We start from the raw sequence: 22,932 nt of genomic DNA, 5'->3' as shown, positions 1-22,932 counted from the left end.
TTCTTAGTGTGGTTAACAAAACAGAGCTGCCAGGCTTATATATATAAATGATTAATCAAGTTTATTGATTTGTTAATCAATTGCTAGTGTAAATGTTTCTTCAAAACCCTGTTTGACTGAAGAAATTTACCAAAATTTTGCATTTCAACACGGCAATCTGCCAGATAAATGGATTTTGGAGCTGGAAATATTCATAATTCTTAAGAATTAATTCAAAATTTACATTTATTTTCTTAGTGTGGTTAATAAAACAGAGCTGCCAGGCTTATTTATATCAATAATTATTCAAGTTTATTGATTTGTTAATCAATTGCTAGTGTCAATGTATCTTCAAAACCCTGTTTGACTGAAGAAATTTACCAAAATTTGGAATTTCAACACGGCCATCTGCCAGATAAATGGATTTTGGAGCTGGAATTAATTCAAAATTTATATTTATTTTCTTAATATGGTTAACAAAACAGAGCTGCCAGGCTTATTTATATCAATAATTATTCAAGTTTATTGATTTGTTAATCAATTGCTAGTGTCAATGTTTCTTCAAAACCCTGTTTGACTGAAGAAATTTACCAAAATTTGGCATTTCAACACGGCAATCTGCCAGATAAATGGATTTTGGAGCGGGAATTAATTCAAATTTTTTATTTATTTTCTTAGTGTGGTTAACAAAACAGAGCTGCCAGGCTTATTTATATCAATAATTATTAAAGTTTATTGATTTGTTAATCAATTGCTAGTGTCAATGTTTCTTCAAAACCCTGTTTGACTGAAGAAATTTACCAAAACTTGGCATTTCAACACGGCAATCTGTAAGATAAATGGATTTAGGAGCTGGAATTAATTCAAAAAGTATATTTATTTTCTTAGTGTGGTTAACAAAACAGAGCTGCCAGGCTTATTTATATCAATAATTATTCAAGTTTATTGATTTGTTAATCAATTGCTAGTGTCAATGTATCTTCAAAACCCTGTTTGACTGAAGAAATTTACCAAAATTTGGCATTTCAACACGGCAATCTGCCAGATAAATGGATTTTGGAGCTGGAAATATTCATTATTCTTAAGAATTAATTCAAAATTTATATTTATTTTCTTAGTGTGGTTAACAAAACAGAGCTGCCAGGCTTATTTATATCAATAATTATTCAAGTTTATTGATTTGTTAATCAATTGCTAGTGTCAATGTATCTTCAAAACCCTGTTTGACTGAAAAAATTTACCAAAATTTGGCATTTCAACACGGCAATCTGCCAGATAAATGGATTTTGGAGCTGGAAATATTCATTATTCTTAAGAATTAATTCAAAATTTATATTTATTTTCTTAGTGTGGTTAACAAAACAGAGCTGCCAGGCTTATTTATATCAATAATTATTCAAGTTTATTGATTTGTTAATCAATTGCTAGTGTTAATGTTTCTTCAAAACCCTGTTTGACTGAAGAAATTTACCAAAATTTTGCATTTCAACACGGCAATCTGCCAGATAAATGGATTTTGGAGCTGGAAATATTCATAATTCTTAAGAATTAATTCAAAATTTACATTTATTTCCTTAGTGTGGTTAACAAAACAGAGCTGCCAGGCTTATTTATATCAATAATTATTCAAGTTTATTGATTTGTTAATTAATTGCTAGTGTCAATGTTTCTTCAAAACCCTGTTTGACTGAAGAAATTTACCAAAATTTTTCATTTCAACACTTCAATCTGCCAGATAAATAGATTTTGGAGCTGGAAATATTCATAATTCTTAAGAATTAATTCAAAATTTATATTTATTTTCTTAGTGTGGTTAACAAAACAGAGCTGCCAGGCTTATTTATATCAATAATTATTTAAGTTTATTGATTTGTTAATTAATTGCTAGTGTCAATGTTTCTTCAAAACCCTGTTTGACTAAAGAAATTTACAAAAATTTGGCATTTCAACGAGCAATCTGCCAGTTAAATGGATTTTGGAGCTGGAATTAATTCAAAATGTATATTTATTTTCGTAGTGTGGTTAACAAAACAGAGCTGACAGGCTTATTTATATCAATAATTATTCAAGTTTATTGATTTGTTAATCAATTGCTAGTGTCAATGTATCTTCAAAACCCTGTTTGACTGAAGAAATTTACCAAAATTTGGAATTTCAACACGGCCATCTGCCAGATAAATGGATTTTGGAGCTGGAATTAATTCAAAATTTATATTTATTTTCTTAATATGGTTAACAAAACAGAGCTGCCAGGCTTATTTATATCAATAATTATTCAAGTTTATTGATTTGTTAATCAATTGCTAGTGTCAATGTTTCTTCAAAACCCTGTTTGACTGAAGAAATTTACCAAAATTTTTCATTTCAACACTTCAATCTGCCAGATAAATAGATTTTGGAGCTGGAAATATTCATAATTCTTAAGAATTAATTCAAAATTTATATTTATTTTCTTAGTGTGGTTAACAAAACAGAGCTGCCAGGCTTATTTATATCAATAATTATTCAAGTTTATTGATTTGTTAATTAATTGCTAGTGTCAATGTTTCTTCAAAACCCTGTTTGACTGAAGAAATTTACCAAAATTTTTCATTTCAACACTTCAATCTGCCAGATAAATAGATTTTGGAGCTGGAAATATTCATAATTCTTAAGAATTAATTCAAAATTTATATTTATTTTCTTAGTGTGGTTAACAAAACAGAGCTGCCAGGCTTATTTATATCAATAATTATTTAAGTTTATTGATTTGTTAATCAATTGCTAGTGTCAATGTTTCTTCAAAACCCTGTTTGACTGAAGAAATTTACCAAAATTTGGCATTTCAACACGGCAATCTGTAAGATAAATGTATTTAGGAGCTGGAATTAATTCAAAATTTATATTTATTTTCTTAGTGTGGTTAACAAAACAGAGCTGCCAGGCTTATATATATAAATGATTAATCAAGTTTATTGATTTGTTAATCAATTGCTAGTGTAAATGTTTCTTCAAAACCCTGTTTGACTGAAGAAATTTACCAAAATTTTGCATTTCAACACGGCAATCTGCCAGATAAATGGATTTTGGAGCTGGAAATATTCATAATTCTTAAGAATTAATTCAAAATTTACATTTATTTTCTTAGTGTGGTTAATAAAACAGAGCTGCCAGGCTTATTTATATCAATAATTATTCAAGTTTATTGATTTGTTAATCAATTGCTAGTGTCAATGTATCTTCAAAACCCTGTTTGACTGAAGAAATTTACCAAAATTTGGAATTTCAACACGGCCATCTGCCAGATAAATGGATTTTGGAGCTGGAATTAATTCAAAATTTATATTTATTTTCTTAATATGGTTAACAAAACAGAGCTGCCAGGCTTATTTATATCAATAATTATTCAAGTTTATTGATTTGTTAATCAATTGCTAGTGTCAATGTTTCTTCAAAACCCTGTTTGACTGAAGAAATTTACCAAAATTTGGCATTTCAACACGGCAATCTGCCAGATAAATGGATTTTGGAGCTGAAAATATTCATAATTCTTAAGAATTAATTCAAAATTTACATTTATTTTCTTAGTCTGGTTAATAAAACAGAGCTGCCAGGCTTATTTATATCAATAATTATTCAAGTTTATTGATTTGTTAATCAATTGCTAGTGTCAATGTTTTTTCAAAACCCTGTTTGACTGAAGAAATTTACCAAAATTTTTCATTTCAACACTTCAATCTGCCAGATAAATAGATTTTGGAGCTGGAAATATTCATAATTCTTAAGAATTAATTCAAAATTTATATTTATTTTCTTAGTGTGGTTAACAAAACAGAGCTGCCAGGCTTATTTATATCAATAATTATTCAAGTTTATTGATTTGTTAATTAATTGCTAGGGTCAATGTTTCTTCAAAACCCTGTTTGACTGAAGAAATTTACAAAAATTTGGCATTTCAACACTTCAATCTGCCAGATAAATAGATTTTGGAGCTGGAAATATTCATAATTCTTAAGAATTAATTCAAAATTTATATTTATTTTCTTAGTGTGGTTAACAAAACAGAGCTGCCAGGCTTATTTATATCAATAATTATTCAAGTTTATTGATTTGTTAATCAATTGCTAGTGTCAATGTTTTTTCAAAACCCTGTTTGACTGAAGAAATTTACAAAAATTTGGCATTTCAACACGGCATTCTGCCAGATAAATGGATTTTGGAGCTGGAAATATTCATAATTCTTAAGAATTAATTCAAAATTTACATTTATTTTCTTAGTGTGGTTAATAAAACAGAGCTGCCAGGCTTATTTATATCAATAATTATTCAAGTTTATTGATTTGTTAATCAATTGCTAGTGTCAATGTATCTTCAAAACCCTGTTTGACTGAAGAAATTTACCAAAATTTGGAATTTTAACACGGCAATCTGCCAAATAAATGGATTTTGGAGCTGGAATTAATTCAAAATTTAAATTTATTTTCTTAATGTGATTAACAAAACAGAGCTGCCAGTCTTATTTATATCAATAATTATTCAAGTTTATTGATTTGTTAATCAATTGCTATTGTCAATATTTCTTCAAAACCATGTTTGACTGAAGAAATTTAACAAAATTTAGCATTTCAACACGGCAATCTGCCAGATAAATGGATTTTCGAGCTGGAATTAATGCAAAATTTATATTTATTTTCTTAGTGTGGTTAACAAAACAGAGCTGCCAGGCTTATTTATATCAATAATTATTCAAGTTTATTGATTTGTTAATCAATTGCTAGTGTCAATGTTTCTTCAAAACCCTGTTTGACTGAAGAAATTTACCAAAATTTGGCATTTCAACACGGCAATCAGCCAGATAAATGGATTTTGGAGGTGGAAATATTCATAATTCTTAAGAATTAATTCAAAATTTACATTTATTTTCTTAGTTTGGTTAACAAAACAGAGCTGCCAGGCTTAATTATATCAATAATTATTCAAGTTTATTGATTTGTTAATCAATTGCTAGTGTCAATGTATCATTAAAACCCTGTTTGACTGAAGAAATTTACAAAAATTTGGCATTTCAACACGGCAATCTGCCAGTTAAATGGATTTTGGAGCTGGAAATATTCATAATTCTTAAGAATTAATTCAAAATTTACATTTATTTTCTTAGTGTGGTTAATAAAACAGAGCTGCCAGGCTTATTTATATCAATAATTATTCAAGTTTATTGATTTGTTAATCAATTGCTAGTGTCAATGTATCTTCAAAACCCTGTTTGACTGAAGAAATTTACCAAAATTGGAATTTTAACACGGCAATCTGCCAAATAAATGGATTTTGGAGCTGGAATTAATTCAAAATTTAAATTTATTTTCTTAATGTGATTAACAAAACAGAGCTGCCAGGCTTATTTATATCAATAATTATTCAAGTTTATTGATTTGTTAATCAATTGCTATTGTCAATATTTCTTCAAAACCATGTTTGACTAAAGAAATTTACAAAAATTTGGCATTTCAACACGGCAATCTGCCAGTTAAATGGATTTTGGAGCTGGAATTAATTCAAAATGTATATTTATTTTCGTAGTGTGGTTAACAAAACAGAGCTGACAGGCTTATTTATATCAATAATTATTCAAGTTTATTGATTTGTTAATCAATTGCTAGTGTCAATGTATCATTAAAACCCTGTTTGACTGAAGAAATTTACAAAAATTTGGCATTTCAACACGGCAATCTGCCAGTTAAATGGATTTTGGAGCTGGAATTAATTCAAAATGTATATTTATTTTCGTAGTGTGGTTAACAAAACAGAGCTGACAGGCTTATTTATATCAATAATTATTCAAGTTTATTGATTTGTTAATCAATTGCTAGTGTCAATGTTTCTTCAAAACCCTGTTTGACTGAAGAAATTTACCAAAATTTTGCATTTCAACACGGCAATCTGCCAGATAAATGGATTTTGGAGCTGGAAATATTCATAATTCTTAAGAATTAATTCAAATTTACATTTATTTTCTTAGTGTGGTTAATAAAACAGAGCTGCCAGGCTTATTTATATCAATAATTATTCAAGTTTATTGATTTGTTAATCAATTGCTAGTGTCAATGTATCTTCAAAACCCTGTTTGACTGAAGAAATTTACCAAAATTTGGAATTTCAACACGGCCATCTGCCAGATAAATGGATTTTGGAGCTGGAATTAATTCAAAATTTAAATTTATTTTCTTAATGTGGTTAACAAAACAGAGCTGCCAGGCTTATTTATATCAATAATTATTCAAGTTTATTGATTTGTTAATCAATTGCTAGTGTCAATGTTTCTTCAAAACCCTGTTTGACTGAAGAAATTTACCAAAATTTTTCATTTCAACACTTCAATCTGCCAGATAAATAGATTTTGGAGCTGGAAATATTCATAATTCTTAAGAATTAATTCAAAATTTATATTTATTTTCTTAGTGTGGTTAACAAAACAGAGCTGCCAGGCTTATTTATATCAATAATTATTCAAGTTTATTGATTTGTTAATTAATTGCTAGTGTCAATGTTTCTTCAAAACCCTGTTTGACTGAAGAAATTTACCAAAATTAGGCATTTCAACACGGCAATCTGCCAGATAAATGGATTTTGGAGCTGGAATTAATTCAAAATTTATATTTATTTTCTTAGTGTGGTTATTAAAACAGAGCTGCCAAGCTTATTTATATCAATAATTATTCAAGTTTATTGATTTGTTAATCAATTGCTAGTGTCAATGTTTCTTCAAAACCCTATTTGACTGAAGAAATTTACCAAAATTTGGCATTTCAACACGGCAATCTGCCAGATAAATGGATTTTGGAGCTGGAATTAATTCAAAATTTATATTTATTTTCTTAGTGTGGTTAACAAAACAGAGCTGCCAGGCTTATTTATATAAATGATTAATCAAGTTTATTGATTTGTTAATCAATTGCTAGTGTCAATGTTTCTTCAAAACCCTATTTGACTGAAGAAATTTACCAAAATTTGGCATTTCAACACGGCAATCTGCCAGATAAATGGATTTTGGAGCTGGAATTAATTCAAAATTTATATTTATTTTCTTAGTGTGGTTAACAAAACAGAGCTGCCAAGCTTATTTATATCAATAATTATTCAAGTTTATTGATTTGTTAATCAATTGCTAGTGTCAATGTTTCTTCAAAACCCTATTTGACTGAAGAAATTTACCAAAATTTGGCATTTCAACACGGCAATCTGCCAGATAAATGGATTTTGGAGCTGGAATTAATTCAAAATTTATATTTATTTTCTTAGTGTGGTTAACAAAACAGAGCTGCCAGGCTTATTTATATAAATGATTAATCAAGTTTATTGATTTGTTAATCAATTGCTAGTGTCAATGTTTCTTCAAAACCCTGTTTGACTGAAGAAATTTACCAAAATTTGGCATTTCAACACGGCAATCTGCCAGATAAATGGATTTTGGAGCTGAAAATATTCATAATTCTTAAGAATTAATTCAAAATTTACATTTATTTTCTTAGTGTGGTTAATAAAACAGAGCTGCCAGGCTTATTTATATCAATAATTATTCAAGTTTATTGATTTGTTAATCAATTGCTAGTGTCAATGTATCTTCAAAAACCTGTTTGACTGAAGAAATTTACCAAAATTTGGCATTTCAACACGGCAATCTGCCAGATAAATGGATTTTCGAGCTGGAATTAATTCAAAAAGTATATTTATTTTCTTAGTGTGGTTAACAAAACAGAGCTGCCAGGCTTATTTATATCAATAATTATTCAAGTTTATTGATTTGTTAATCAATTGCTAGTGTCAATGTTTCTTCAAAACCCTGTTTGACTGAAGAAATTTACCAAAATTTTTCATTTCAACACTTCATTCTGCCAGATAAATAGATTTTGGAGCTGGAAATATTCATAATTCTTAAGAATTAATTCAAAATTTATATTTATTTTCTTAGTGTGGTTAACAAAACAGAGCTGCCAGGCTTATTTATATCAATAATTATTCAAGTTTATTGATTTGTTATTTAATTGCTAGTGTCAATGTTTCTTCAAAACCCTGTTTGACTGAAGAAATTTACAAAAATTTGGCATTTCAACACGGCAATCTGCCAGTTTAATGGATTTTGGAGCTGGAATTAATTCAAAATGTATATTTATTTTCGTAGTGTGGTTAACAAAACAGAGCTGACAGGCTTATTTATATCAATAATTATTCAAGTTTATTGATTTGTTAATCAATTGCTAGTGTCAATGTTTCTTCAAAACCCTGTTTGACTGAAGAAATTTACCAAAATTTGGCATTTCAACACGGCAATCTGTAAGATAAATGGATTTAGGAGCTGGAATTAATTCAAAATTTATATTTATTTTCTTAGTGTGGTTAACAAAACAGAGCTGCCAGGCTTATTTATATAAATGATTAATCGAGTTTATTGATTTGTTAATCAATTGCTAGTGTAAATGTTTCTTCAAAACCCTGTTTGACTGAAGAAATTTACCAAAATTTGGCATTTCAACACGGCAATCTGCCAGATAAATGGATTTTGGAGCTGGAAATATTCATAATTCTTAAGAATTAATTCAAAATTTACATTTATTTTCTTAGTGTGGTTAATAAAACAGAGCTGCCAGGCTTATTTATATCAATAATTATTCAAGTTTATTGATTTGTTAATCAATTGCTAGTGTCAATGTATCTTCAAAACCCTGTTTGACTGAAGAAATTTACCAAAATTTGGAATTTTAACACGGCAATCTGCCAAATAAATGGATTTTGGAGCTGGAATTAATTCAAAATTTAAATTTATTTTCTTAATGTGATTAACAAAACAGAGCTGCCAGTCTTATTTATATCAATAATTATTCAAGGTTATTGATTTGTTAATCAATTGCTATTGTCAATATTTCTTCAAAACCATGTTTGACTGAAGAAATTTAACAAAATTTAGCATTTCAACACGGCAATCTGCCAGATAAATAGATTTTGGAGCTGGAAATATTCATAATTCTTAAGAATTAATTCAAAATTTATATTTATTTTCTTAGTGTGGTTAACAAAACAGAGCTGCCAGGCTTATTTATATCAATAATTATTCAAGTTTATTGATTTGTTAATTAATTGCTAGTGTCAATGTTTCTTCAAAACCATGTTTGACTGAAGAAATTTACCAAAATTAGGCATTTCAACACGGCAATCTGCCAGATAAATGGATTTTGGAGCTGGAATTAATTCAAAATTTATATTTATTTTCTTAGTGTGGTTAACAAAACAGAGCTGCCAGGCTTATTTATATCAATAATTATTCATGTTTATTGATTTGTTAATCAATTGCTAGTGTCAATGTTTCTTCAAAACCCTATTTGACTGAAGAAATTTACCAAAATTTGGCATTTCAACACGGCAATCTGCCAGATAAATGGATTATGGAGCTGGAAATATTCATTATTCTTAAGAATTAATTCAAAATTTATATTTATTTTCTTAGTGTGGTTAACAAAACAGAGCTGCCAGGCTTATTTATATCAATAATTATTCAAGTTTATTGATTTGTTAATCAATTGCTAGTGTCAATGTATCTTCAAAAACCTGTTTGACTGAAGAAATTTACCAAAATTTGGCATTTCAACACGGCAATCTGCCAGATAAATGGATTTTCGAGCTGGAATTAATTCAAAAAGTATATTTATTTTCTTAGTGTGGTTAACAAAACAGAGCTGCCAGGCTTATTTATATCAATAATTATTCAAGTTTATTGATTTGTTAATCAATTGCTAGTGTCAATGTTTCTTCAAAACCCTGTTTGACTGAAGAAATTTACCAAAATTTTTCATTTCAACACTTCATTCTGCCAGATAAATAGATTTTGGAGCTGGAAATATTCATAATTCTTAAGAATTAATTCAAAATTTATATTTATTTTCTTAGTGTGGTTAACAAAACAGAGCTGCCAGGCTTATTTATATCAATAATTATTCAAGTTTATTGATTTGTTATTTAATTGCTAGTGTCAATGTTTCTTCAAAACCCTGTTTGACTGAAGAAATTTACAAAAATTTGGCATTTCAACACGGCAATCTGCCAGTTTAATGGATTTTGGAGCTGGAATTAATTCAAAATGTATATTTATTTTCGTAGTGTGGTTAACAAAACAGAGCTGACAGGCTTATTTATATCAATAATTATTCAAGTTTATTGATTTGTTAATCAATTGCTAGTGTCAATGTTTCTTCAAAACCCTGTTTGACTGAAGAAATTTACCAAAATTTGGCATTTCAACACGGCAATCTGTAAGATAAATGGATTTAGGAGCTGGAATTAATTCAAAATTTATATTTATTTTCTTAGTGTGGTTAACAAAACAGAGCTGCCAGGCTTATTTATATAAATGATTAATCGAGTTTATTGATTTGTTAATCAATTGCTAGTGTAAATGTTTCTTCAAAACCCTGTTTGACTGAAGAAATTTACCAAAATTTGGCATTTCAACACGGCAATCTGCCAGATAAATGGATTTTGGAGCTGGAAATATTCATAATTCTTAAGAATTAATTCAAAATTTACATTTATTTTCTTAGTGTGGTTAATAAAACAGAGCTGCCAGGCTTATTTATATCAATAATTATTCAAGTTTATTGATTTGTTAATCAATTGCTAGTGTCAATGTATCTTCAAAACCCTGTTTGACTGAAGAAATTTACCAAAATTTGGAATTTTAACACGGCAATCTGCCAAATAAATGGATTTTGGAGCTGGAATTAATTCAAAATTTAAATTTATTTTCTTAATGTGATTAACAAAACAGAGCTGCCAGTCTTATTTATATCAATAATTATTCAAGGTTATTGATTTGTTAATCAATTGCTATTGTCAATATTTCTTCAAAACCATGTTTGACTGAAGAAATTTAACAAAATTTAGCATTTCAACACGGCAATCTGCCAGATAAATAGATTTTGGAGCTGGAAATATTCATAATTCTTAAGAATTAATTCAAAATTTATATTTATTTTCTTAGTGTGGTTAACAAAACAGAGCTGCCAGGCTTATTTATATCAATAATTATTCAAGTTTATTGATTTGTTAATTAATTGCTAGTGTCAATGTTTCTTCAAAACCATGTTTGACTGAAGAAATTTACCAAAATTAGGCATTTCAACACGGCAATCTGCCAGATAAATGGATTTTGGAGCTGGAATTAATTCAAAATTTATATTTATTTTCTTAGTGTGGTTAACAAAACAGAGCTGCCAGGCTTATTTATATCAATAATTATTCATGTTTATTGATTTGTTAATCAATTGCTAGTGTCAATGTTTCTTCAAAACCCTATTTGACTGAAGAAATTTACCAAAATTTGGCATTTCAACACGGCAATCTGCCAGATAAATGGATTATGGAGCTGGAAATATTCATTATTCTTAAGAATTAATTCAAAATTTATATTTATTTTCTTAGTGTGGTTAACAAAACAGAGCTGCCAGGCTTATTTATATCAATAATTATTCAAGTTTATTGATTTGTTAATCAATTGCTAGTGTCAATGTTTCTTCAAAACCCTGTTTGACTGAAGAAATTTACCAAAATTTTTCATTTCAACACTTCAATCTGCCAGATAAATAGATTTTGGAGCTGGAAATATTCATAATTCTTAAGAATTAATTCAAAATTTATATTTATTTTCTTAGTGTGGTTAACAAAACAGAGCTGCCAGGCTTATTTATATCAATAATTATTCAAGTTTATTGATTTGTTAATTAATTGCTAGTGTCAATGTTTCTTCAAAACCCTGTTTGACTGAAGAAATTTACAAAAATTTGGCATTTCAACACGGCAATCTGCCAGTTAAATGGATTTTGGAGCTGGAATTAATTCAAAATGTATATTTATTTTCGTAGTGTGGTTAACAAAACAGACCTGACAGGCTTATTTATATCAATAATTATTCAAGTTTATTGATTTGTTAATCAATTGCTAGTGTCAATGTTTCTTCAAAACCCTGTTTGACTGAAGAAATTTACCAAAATTTGCAATTTTAACACGGCAATCTGCCAAATAAATGGATTTTGGAGCTGGAATTAATGCAAAATTTATATTTATTTTCTTAGTGTGGTTAACAAAACAGAGCTGCCAGGCTTTATTATATCAATAATTATTCAAGTTTATTGATTTGTTAATCAATTGCTAGTGTCAATGTTTCTTCAAAACCCTGTTTGACTGAAGAAATTTACCAAAATTTGGCATTTCAACACGGCAATCAGCCAGATAAATGGATTTTGGAGGTGGAAATATTCATAATTCTTAAGAATTAATTCAAAATTTACATTTATTTTCTTAGTGTGGTTAACAAAACAGAGATGCCAGGCTTATTTATATCAATAATTATTCAAGTTTATTGATTTGTTAATCAATTGCTAGTGTCAATGTATCATTAAAACCCTGTTTGACTGAAGAAATTTACAAAAATTTGGCATTTCAACACGGCAATCTGCCAGTTAAATGGATTTTGGAGCTGGAATTAATTCAAAATGTATATTTATTTTCGTAGTGTGGTTAACAAAACAGAGCTGACAGGCTTATTTATATCAATAATTATTCAAGTTTATTGATTTGTTAATCAATTGCTAGTGTCAATGTTTCTTCAAAACCCTGTTTGACTGAAGAAATTTACCAAAATTTGGAATTTCAACACGGCCATCTGCCAGATAAATGGATTTTGGAGCTGGAAATATTCATAATTCTTAAGAATTAATTCAAAATTTACATTTATTTTCTTAGTGTGGTTAACAAAACAGAGCTGCCAGGCTTATTTATATCAATAATTATTCAAGTTTATTGATTTGTTAATCAATTGCTAGTGTCAATGTATCATTAAAACCCTGTTTGACTGAAGAAATTTACAAAAATTTGGCATTTCAACACGGCAATCTGCCAGTTAAATGGATTTTGGAGCTGGAATTAATTCAAAATGTATATTTATTTTCGTAGTGTGGTTAACAAAACAGAGCTGACAGGCTTATTTATATCAATAATTATTCAAGTTTATTGATTTGTTAATCAATTGCTAGTGTCAATGTTTCTTCAAAACCCTGTTTGACTGAAGAAATTTACAAAAATTTGGCATTTCAACACGGCAATCTGCCAGTTAAATGGATTTTGGAGCTGGAATTAATTCAAAATGTATATTTATTTTCGTAGTGTGGTTAACAAAACAGAGCTGCCAGGCTTATTTATATCAATAATTATTCAAATTTATTGATTTGTTAATCAATTGCTAGTGTCAATGTTTCTTCAAAACCCTGTTTGACTGAAGAAATTTACCAAAATTTGGCATTTCGACACGGCAATCAGCCAGATAAATGGATTTTGGAGGTGGAAATAATCATAATTCTTAAGAATTAATTCAAAATTTACATTTATTTTCTTAGTGTGGTTAATAAAACAGAGCTGCCAGGCTTATTTATATCAATAATTATTCAAGTTTATTGATTTGTTAATCAATTGCTAGTGTCAATGTATCTTCAAAACCCTGTTTGACTGAAGAAATTTACCAAAATTTGGAATTTCAACACGGCCATCTGCCAGATAAATGGATTTTGGAGCTGGAATTAATTCAAAATTTAAATTTATTTTCTTAATATGGTTAACAAAACAGAGCTGCCAGGCTTATTTATATCAATAATTATTCGAATTTATTGATTTGTTAATCAATTGCTAGTGTCAATGTTTCTTCAAAACCCTGTTTGACTGAAGAAATTTACCAAAATTTGGCATTTCGACACGGCAATCAGCCAGATAAATGGATTTTGGAGGTGGAAATATTCATAATTCTTAAGAATTAATTCAAAATTTACATTTATTTTCTTAGTGTGGTTAATAAAACAGAGTTGCCAGGCTTATTTATATCAATAATTATTCAAATTTATTGATTTGTTAATCAATTGCTAGTGTCAATGTTTCTTCAAAACCCTGTTTGACTGAAGAAATTTACCAAAATTTTTCATTTCAACACTTCAATCTGCCAGATAAATAGATTTTGGAGTTGGAAATATTCATAATTCTTAAGAATTAATTCAAAATTTATATTTATTTTCTTAGTGTGGTTAACAAAACAGAGCTGCCAGGCTTATTTATATCAATAATTATTCAAGTTTATTGATTTGTTAATTAATTGCTAGTGTCAATGTTTCTTCAAAACCCTGTTTGACTGAAGAAATTTACCAAAATTTGGCATTTCACCACGGCAATCTGTAAGATAAATGGATTTAGGAGCTGGAATTAATTCAAAATTTATATTTATTTTCTTAGTGTGGTTAACAAAACCGAGCTGCCAGGCTTATTTATATAAATGATTTATCAAGTTTATTGATTTGTTAATCAATTGCTATCGTAAATGTTTCTTCAAAACCCTGTTTGACTGAAGAAATTTACCAAAATTTGGCATTTCAACACGGCAATCTGCCAGATAAATGGATTTTGGAGCTGGAAATATTCATAATTCTTAAGAATTAATTCAAAATTTACATTTATTTTCTTAGTTTGGTTAATAAAACAGAGCTGCCAGGCTTATTTATATCATTAATTATTCAAGTTTATTGATTTGTTAATCAATTGCTAGTGTCAATGTATCTTCAAAACCCTGTTTGACTGAAGAAATTTACCAAAATTCGGAATTTTAACACGGCAATCTGCCAAATAAATGGATTTTGGAGCTGGAATAAATTCAAAATTTAAATTTCTTTTCTTAATGTGATTAACAAAACAGAGCTGCCAGTCTTATTTATATCAATAATTATTCAAGTTTATTGATTTGTTAATCAATTGCTATTGTCAATATTTCTTCAAAACCATGTTTGACTGAAGAAATTTAACAAAATTTAGCATTTCAACACGGCAATCTGCCAGATAAATGGATTTTCGAGCTGGGATTAATGCAAAATTCATATTTATTTTCTTAGTGTGGTTAACAAAACAGAGCTGCCAGGCTTATTTATATCAATAATTATTCAAGTTTATTGATTTGTTAATCAATTGCTAGTGTCAATGTTTCTTCAAAACCCTGTTTGACTGAAGAAATTTACCAAAATTTGGCATTTCAACACGGCAATCAGCCAGATAAATGGATTTTGGAGGTGGAAATATTCATAATTCTTAAGAATTAATTCAAAATTTACATTTAATTTCTTAGTGTGGTTAACAAAACAGAGCTGCCAGGCTTAATTATATCAATAATTATTCAAATTTATTGATTTGTTAATCAATTGCTAGTGTTAATGTATCATTAAAACCCTGTTTGACTGAAGAAATTTACAAAAATTTGGCATTTCAACACGGCAATCTGCCAGTTAAATGGATTTTGGAGCTGGAATTAATTCAAAATGTATATTTATTTTCGTAGTGTGGTTAACAAAACAGAGCTGCCAGGCTTATTTATATAAATGATTAATCAAGTTTATTGATTTGTTAATCAATTGCTAGTGTCAATGTTTCTTCAAAACCCTGTTTGACTGAAGAAATTTACCAAAATTTGGCATTTCAACACGGCAATCTGCCAGATAAATGGATTTTGGAGCTGGAAATATTCATAATTCTTAAGAATTAATTCAAAATTTACATTTATTTTCTTGGTGTGGTTAATAAAACAGAGCTGCCAGGCTTATTTATATCAATAATTATTCAAGTTTATTGATTTGTTAATTAATTGCTAGTGTCAATGTATCTTCAAAACCCTGTTTGACTGAAGAAATTTACCAAAATTTGGAATTTTAACACGGCAATCTGCCAGATAAATGGATTTTGGAGCTGGAATTAATTCAAAATTTATATTTATTTTCTTATAGTGGTTAACAAAACAGAGCTGCCAGGCTTATTTATATCAATAATTATTCAAGTTTATTGATTTGTTAATCATTTGCTAGTGTCAATGTATCTTCAAAACCCTGTTTGACTGAAGAAATTTATCAAAATTTGGCATTTCAACACGGCAATCTGCCAGATAAATGGATTTTGGAGCTGGAAATATTCATTATTCTTAAGAATTAATTCAAAATTTATATTTATTTTCTTAGTGTGGTGAACAAAACAGAGCTGGCAGGCTTATTTATATCAATAATTATTCAAGTTTATTGATTTGTTAATCAATTGCTAGTGTCAATGTTTCTTCAAAACCCTGTTTGACTGAAGAAATTTACCAAAATTTGGCATTTCAACACATCAATCTGCCAGATAAATGGATTTTGGAGCTGGAAATATTCATTATTCTTAAGAATTAATTAAAAATTTATATTTATTTTCTAAGTGTGGTTAACAAAACAGAGCTGCCAGGCTTATTTATATCAGTAATTATTCAAATTTATTGATTTGTTCATCAATTGCTAGTGTCAATGTATCTTCAAAACCTTGTTTGACTGAAGAAATTTACCAAAATTTGGCATTTCAACACGGCAATCTGCCAGATAAATGGATTTTGGAGCTGGAAATATTCATTATTCTTAAGAATTAATTCAAAATTTATATTTATTTTCTAAGTGTGGTTCTCAAAAAAGAGTTGCCAGGCTTATTTATATCAATAATTAATCAAGTTTATTGATTTGTTAATCAATTGCTAGTGTCAATGTTTCTTCAAAACCCTGTTTGACTGAAGAAATTTACCAAAATTTGGCATTTCAACACGGCAATCTGCCAGATAAATGGATTTTGGAGCTGGAAATATTCATTATTCTTAAGAATTAAATCAAAATTTATATTTATTTTCTTAGTGTGGTTAACAAAACAGTGCTGCCAGGCTTATTTATATCAATAATTATTCAAGTTTATTGATTTGTTAATCAATTGCTAGTGTCAATGTTTCTTCAAAACCCTGTTTGACTGAAGAAATTTACCAAAATTTGGCATTTCAACACGGCAATCTGCCAGATAAATGGATTTTGGAGCGGGAATTAATTCAAATTTTTTATTTATTTTCTTAGTGTGGTTAACAAAACAGAGCTGCCAGGCTTATTTATATCAATAATTATTAAAGTTTATTGATTTGTTAATCAATTGCTAGTGTCAATGTTTCTTCAAAACCCTGTTTGACTGAAGAAATTTACCAAAACTTGGCATTTCAACACGGCAATCTGTAAGATAAATGGATTTAGGAGCTGGAATTAATTCAAAATTTATATTTATTTTCTTAGTGTGGTTAACAAAACAGAGCTGCCAGGCTTATTTATATAAATGATTAATCAAGTTTATTGATTTGTTAATCAATTGCTAGTGTCAATGTTTCTTCAAAACCCTGTTTGACTGAAGAAATTTACCAAAATTTGGCATTTTATTACGGCAATCTGCCAGATAAATGGATTTTGGAGCTGGAAATATTCATAATTCTTAAGAATTAATTCAAAATTTACATTTATTTTCTTGGTGTGGTTAATAAAACAGAGCTGCCAGGCTTATTTATATCAATAATTATTCAAGTTTATTGATTTGTTAATCAATTGCTATTGTCAATATTTCTTCAAAACCATGTTTGACTGAAGAAATTTAACAACATTTAGCATTTCAACACGGCAATCTGCCAGATAAATGGATTTTCGAGCTGGAATTAATGCAAAATTAATATTTATTTTCTTAGTGTGGTTAACAAAACAGAGCTGCCAGGCTTATTTATATCAATAATTATTCAAGTTTATTGATTTGTTAATCTATTGCTAGTGTCAATGTTTCTTCAAAACCCTGTTTGACTGAAGAAATTTACCAAAATTTGGCATTTCAACACGGCAATCTGCCAGATAAATGGATTTTGGAGCTGGAAATATTCATAATTCTTAAGAATTAATTCAAAATTTATATTTATTTTCTTAGTGTGGTTAACAAAACAGAGCCGCCAGGCTTATTTATATCAATAATTATTCAAGTTTATTGATTTGTTAATCAATTGCTAGTGTCAATGTTTCTTATAAACCCTGTTTGACTGAAGAAATTTATCAAAATTTGGCATTTCAACACGGCAATCTGCCAGATAAATGGATTTTGGAGCTGGAATTAATTCAAAATTTATATTTATTTTCTTATAGTGGTTAACAAAACAGAGCTGCCAGGCTTATTTATATCAATAATTATTCAAGTTTATTGATTTGTTAATCATTTGCTAGTGTCAATGTATCTTCTAAACCCTGTTTGACTGAAGAAATTTATCAAAATTTGGCATTTCAACACGGCAATCTGCCAGATAAATGGATTTTGGAGCTGGAAATATTCATTATTCTTAAGAATTAATTCAAAATTTATATTTATTTTCTTAGTGTGGTGAACAAAACAGAGCTGGCAGGCTTATTTATATCAATAATTATTCAAGTTTATTGATTTGTTAATCAATTGCTAGTGTCAATGTTTCTTCAAAACCCTGTTTGACTGAAGAAATTTACCAAAATTTGGCATTTCAACACATCAATCTGCCAGATAAATGGATTTTGGAGCTGGAAATATTCATTATTCTTAAGAATTAATTAAAAATTTATATTTATTTTCTAAGTGTGGTTAACAAAACAGAGCTGCCAGGCTTATTTATATCAGTAATTATTCAAATTTATTGATTTGTTCATCAATTGCTAGTGTCAATGTATCTTCAAAACCTTGTTTGACTGAAGAAATTTACCAAAATTTGGCATTTCAACACGGCAATCTGCCAGATAAATGGATTTTGGAGCTGGAAATATTCATTATTCTTAAGAATTAATTCAAAATTTATATTTATTTTCTAAGTGTGGTTCTCAAAAAAGAGTTGCCAGGCTTATTTATATCAATAATTAATCAAGTTTATTGATTTGTTAATCAATTGCTAGTGTCAATGTTTCTTCAAAACCCTGTTTGACTGAAGAAATTTACCAAAATTTGGCATTTCAACACGGCAATCTGCCAGATAAATGGATTTTGGAGCTGGTAATATTCATTATTCTTAAGAATTAAATCAAAATTTATATTTATTTTATTAGTGTGGTTAACAAAACAGAGCTGCCAGGCTTATTTATATCAATAATTATTCAAGTTTATTGATTTGTTAATCAATTGCTAGTGTCAATGTTTCTTCAAAACCCTGTTTGACTGAAGAAATTTACCAAAATTTGGCATTTCAACACGGCAATCTGCCAGATAAATGGATTTTGGAGCGGGAATTAATTCAAATTTTTTATTTATTTTCTGAGTGTGGTTAACAAAACAGAGCTGCCAGGCTTATTTATATCAATAATTATTAAAGTTTATTGATATGTTAATCAATTGCTAGTGTCAATGTTTCTTCAAAACCCGGTTTGACTGAAGAAATTTACCAAAATTTGGCATTTCAACACGGCAATCTGCCAGATAAATGGATTTTGGAGCTGGAATTAATTCAAAATTTATATTTATTTTCTTAGTGTGGTTAACAAAACAGAGCTGCCAGGCTTATTTATATCAATAATTATTCAAGTTTATTGATTTGTTAATCAATTGCTAGTGTCAATGTTTCTTCAAAACCCTATTTGACTGAAGAAATTTACCAAAATTTGGCATTTCAACACGGCAATCTGCCAGATAAATGGATTTTGGAGCTGGAATTAATTCAAAATTTATATTTATTTTCTTAGTGTGGTTAACAAAACAGAGCTGCCAGGCTTATTTATATCAATAATTATTCAAGTTTATTGATTTGTTAATTAATTGCTAGTGTCAATGTTTCTTCAAAACCCTGTTTGACTGAAGAAATTTACCAAAATTTGGCATTTCACCACGGCAATCTGTAAGATAAATGGATTTAGGAGCTGGAATTAATTCAAAATTTATATTTATTTTCTTAGTGTGGTTAACAAAACCGAGCTGCCAGGCTTATTTATATAAATGATTTATCAAGTTTATTGATTTGTTAATCAATTGCTATCGTAAATGTTTCTTCAAAACCCTGTTTGACTGAAGAAATTTACCAAAATTTGGCATTTCAACACGGCAATCTGCCAGATAAATGGATTTTGGAGCTGGAAATATTCATAATTCTTAAGAATTAATTCCAAATTTACATTTATTTTCTTAGTGTGGTTAATAAAACAGAGCTGCCAGGCTTATTTATATCATTAATTATTCAGGTTTATTGATTTGTTAATCAATTGCTAGTGTCAATGTATCTTCAAAACCCTGTTTGACTGAAGAAATTTACCAAAATTCGGAATTTTAACACGGCAATCTGCCAAATAAATGGATTTTGGAGCTGGAATTAATTCAAAATTTAAATTTCTTTTCTTAATGTGATTAACAAAACAGAGCTGCCAGTCTTATTTATATCAATAATTATTCAAGTTTATTGATTTGTTAATCAATTGCTATTGTCAATATTTCTTCAAAACCATGTTTGACTGAAGAAATTTAACAAAATTTAGCATTTCAACACGGCAATCTGCCAGATAAATGGATTTTCGAGCTGGAATTAATGCAAAATTCATATTTATTTTCTTAGTGTGGTTAACAAAACAGAGCTGCCAGGCTTATTTATATCAATAATTATTCAAGTTTATTGATTTGTAAATCAATTGCTAGTGTCAATGTTTCTTCAAAACCCTGTTTGACTGAAGAAATTTACCAAAATTTGGCATTTCAATACGGCAATCAGCCAGATAAATGGATTTTGGAGGTGGAAATATTCATAATTCTTAAGAATTAATTCAAAATTTACATTTAATTTCTTAGTGTGGTTAACAAAACAGAGCTGCCAGGCTTAATTATATCAATAATTATTCAATTTTATTGATTTGTTAATCAATTGCTAGTGTTAATGTATCATTAAAACCCTGTTTGACTGAAGGAATTTACAAAAATTTGGCATTTCAACACGGCAATCTGCCAGTTAAATGGATTTTGGAGCTGGAATTAATTCAAAATGTATATTTATTTTCGTAGTGTGGTTAACAAAACAGAGCTGCCAGGCTTATTTATATAAATGATTAATCAAGTTTATTGATTTGTTAATCAATTGCTAGTGTCAATGTTTCTTCAAAACCCTGTTTGACTGAAGAAATTTACCAAAATTTGGCATTTCAACACGGCAATCTGCCAGATAAATGGATTTTGGAGCTGGAAATATTCATAATTCTTAAGAATTAATTCAAAATTTACATTTATTTTCTTGGTGTGGTTAATAAAACAGAGCTGCCAGGCTTATTTATATCAATAATTATTCAAGTTTATTGATTTGTTAATTAATTGCTAGTGTCAATGTATCTTCAAAACCCTGTTTGACTGAAGAAATTTACCAAAATTTGGAATTTTAACACGGCAATCTGCCAGATAAATGGATTTTGGAGCTGGAATTAATTCAAAATTTATATTTATTTTCTTATAGTGGTTAACAAAACAGAGCTGCCAGGCTTATTTATATCAATAATTATTCAAGTTTATTGATTTGTTAATCATTTGCTAGTGTCAATGTATCTTCAAAACCCTGTTTGACTGAAGAAATTTATCAAAATTTGGCATTTCAACACGGCAATCTGCCAGATAAATGGATTTTGGAGCTGGAAATATTCATTATTCTTAAGAATTAATTCAAAATTTATATTTATTTTCTTAGTGTGGTGAACAAAACAGAGCTGGCAGGCTTATTTATATCAATAATTATTCAAGTTTATTGATTTGTTAATCAATTGCTAGTGTCAATGTTTCTTCAAAACCCTGTTTGACTGAAGAAATTTACCAAAATTTGGCATTTCAACACATCAATCTGCCAGATAAATGGATTTTGGAGCTGGAAATATTCATTATTCTTAAGAATTAATTAAAAATTTATATTTATTTTCTAAGTGTGGTTAACAAAACAGAGCTGCCAGGCTTATTTATATCAGTAATTATTCAAATTTATTGATTTGTTCATCAATTGCTAGTGTCAATGTATCTTCAAAACCTTGTTTGACTGAAGAAATTTACCAAAATTTGGCATTTCAACACGGCAATCTGCCAGATAAATGGATTTTGGAGCTGGAAATATTCATTATTCTTAAGAATTAATTCAAAATTTATATTTATTTTCTAAGTGTGGTTCTCAAAAAAGAGTTGCCAGGCTTATTTATATCAATAATTAATCAAGTTTATTGATTTGTTAATCAATTGCTAGTGTCAATGTTTCTTCAAAACCCTGTTTGACTGAAGAAATTTACCAAAATTTGGCATTTCAACACGGCAATCTGCCAGATAAATGGATTTTGGAGCTGGAAATATTCATTATTCTTAAGAATTAAATCAAAATTTATATTTATTTTCTTAGTGTGGTTAACAAAACAGTGCTGCCAGGCTTATTTATATCAATAATTATTCAAGTTTATTGATTTGTTAATCAATTGCTAGTGTCAATGTTTCTTCAAAACCCTGTTTGACTGAAGAAATTTACCAAAATTTGGCATTTCAACACGGCAATCTGCCAGATAAATGGATTTTGGAGCGGGAATTAATTCAAATTTTTTATTTATTTTCTTAGTGTGGTTAACAAAACAGAGCTGCCAGGCTTATTTATATCAATAATTATTAAAGTTTATTGATTTGTTAATCAATTGCTAGTGTCAATGTTTCTTCAAAACCCTGTTTGACTGAAGAAATTTACCAAAACTTGGCATTTCAACACGGCAATCTGTAAGATAAATGGATTTAGGAGCTGGAATTAATTCAAAATTTATATTTATTTTCTTAGTGTGGTTAACAAAACAGAGCTGCCAGGCTTATTTATATAAATGAATAATCAAGTTTATTGATTTGTTAATCAATTGCTAGTGTCAATGTTTCTTCAAAACCCTGTTTGACTGAAGAAATTTACCAAAATTTTGCATTTCAACACGGCAATCTGCCAGATAAATGGATTTTCGAGCTGGAATTAATTCAAAAAGTATATTTATTTTCTTGGTGTGGTTAATAAAACAGAGCTGCCAGGCTTATTTATATCAATAATTATTCAAGTTTATTGATTTGTTA

This window comes from Leiobunum rupestre, chromosome 7, assembly GCF_980474605.1.
Source record: "Leiobunum rupestre chromosome 7, qqLeiRupe1.1.hap1, whole genome shotgun sequence".
In the NCBI taxonomy this organism is placed as follows: Eukaryota; Metazoa; Arthropoda; class Arachnida; order Opiliones; family Sclerosomatidae; genus Leiobunum; species Leiobunum rupestre.
Note: the sequence above shows the minus strand (reverse complement) of the source record.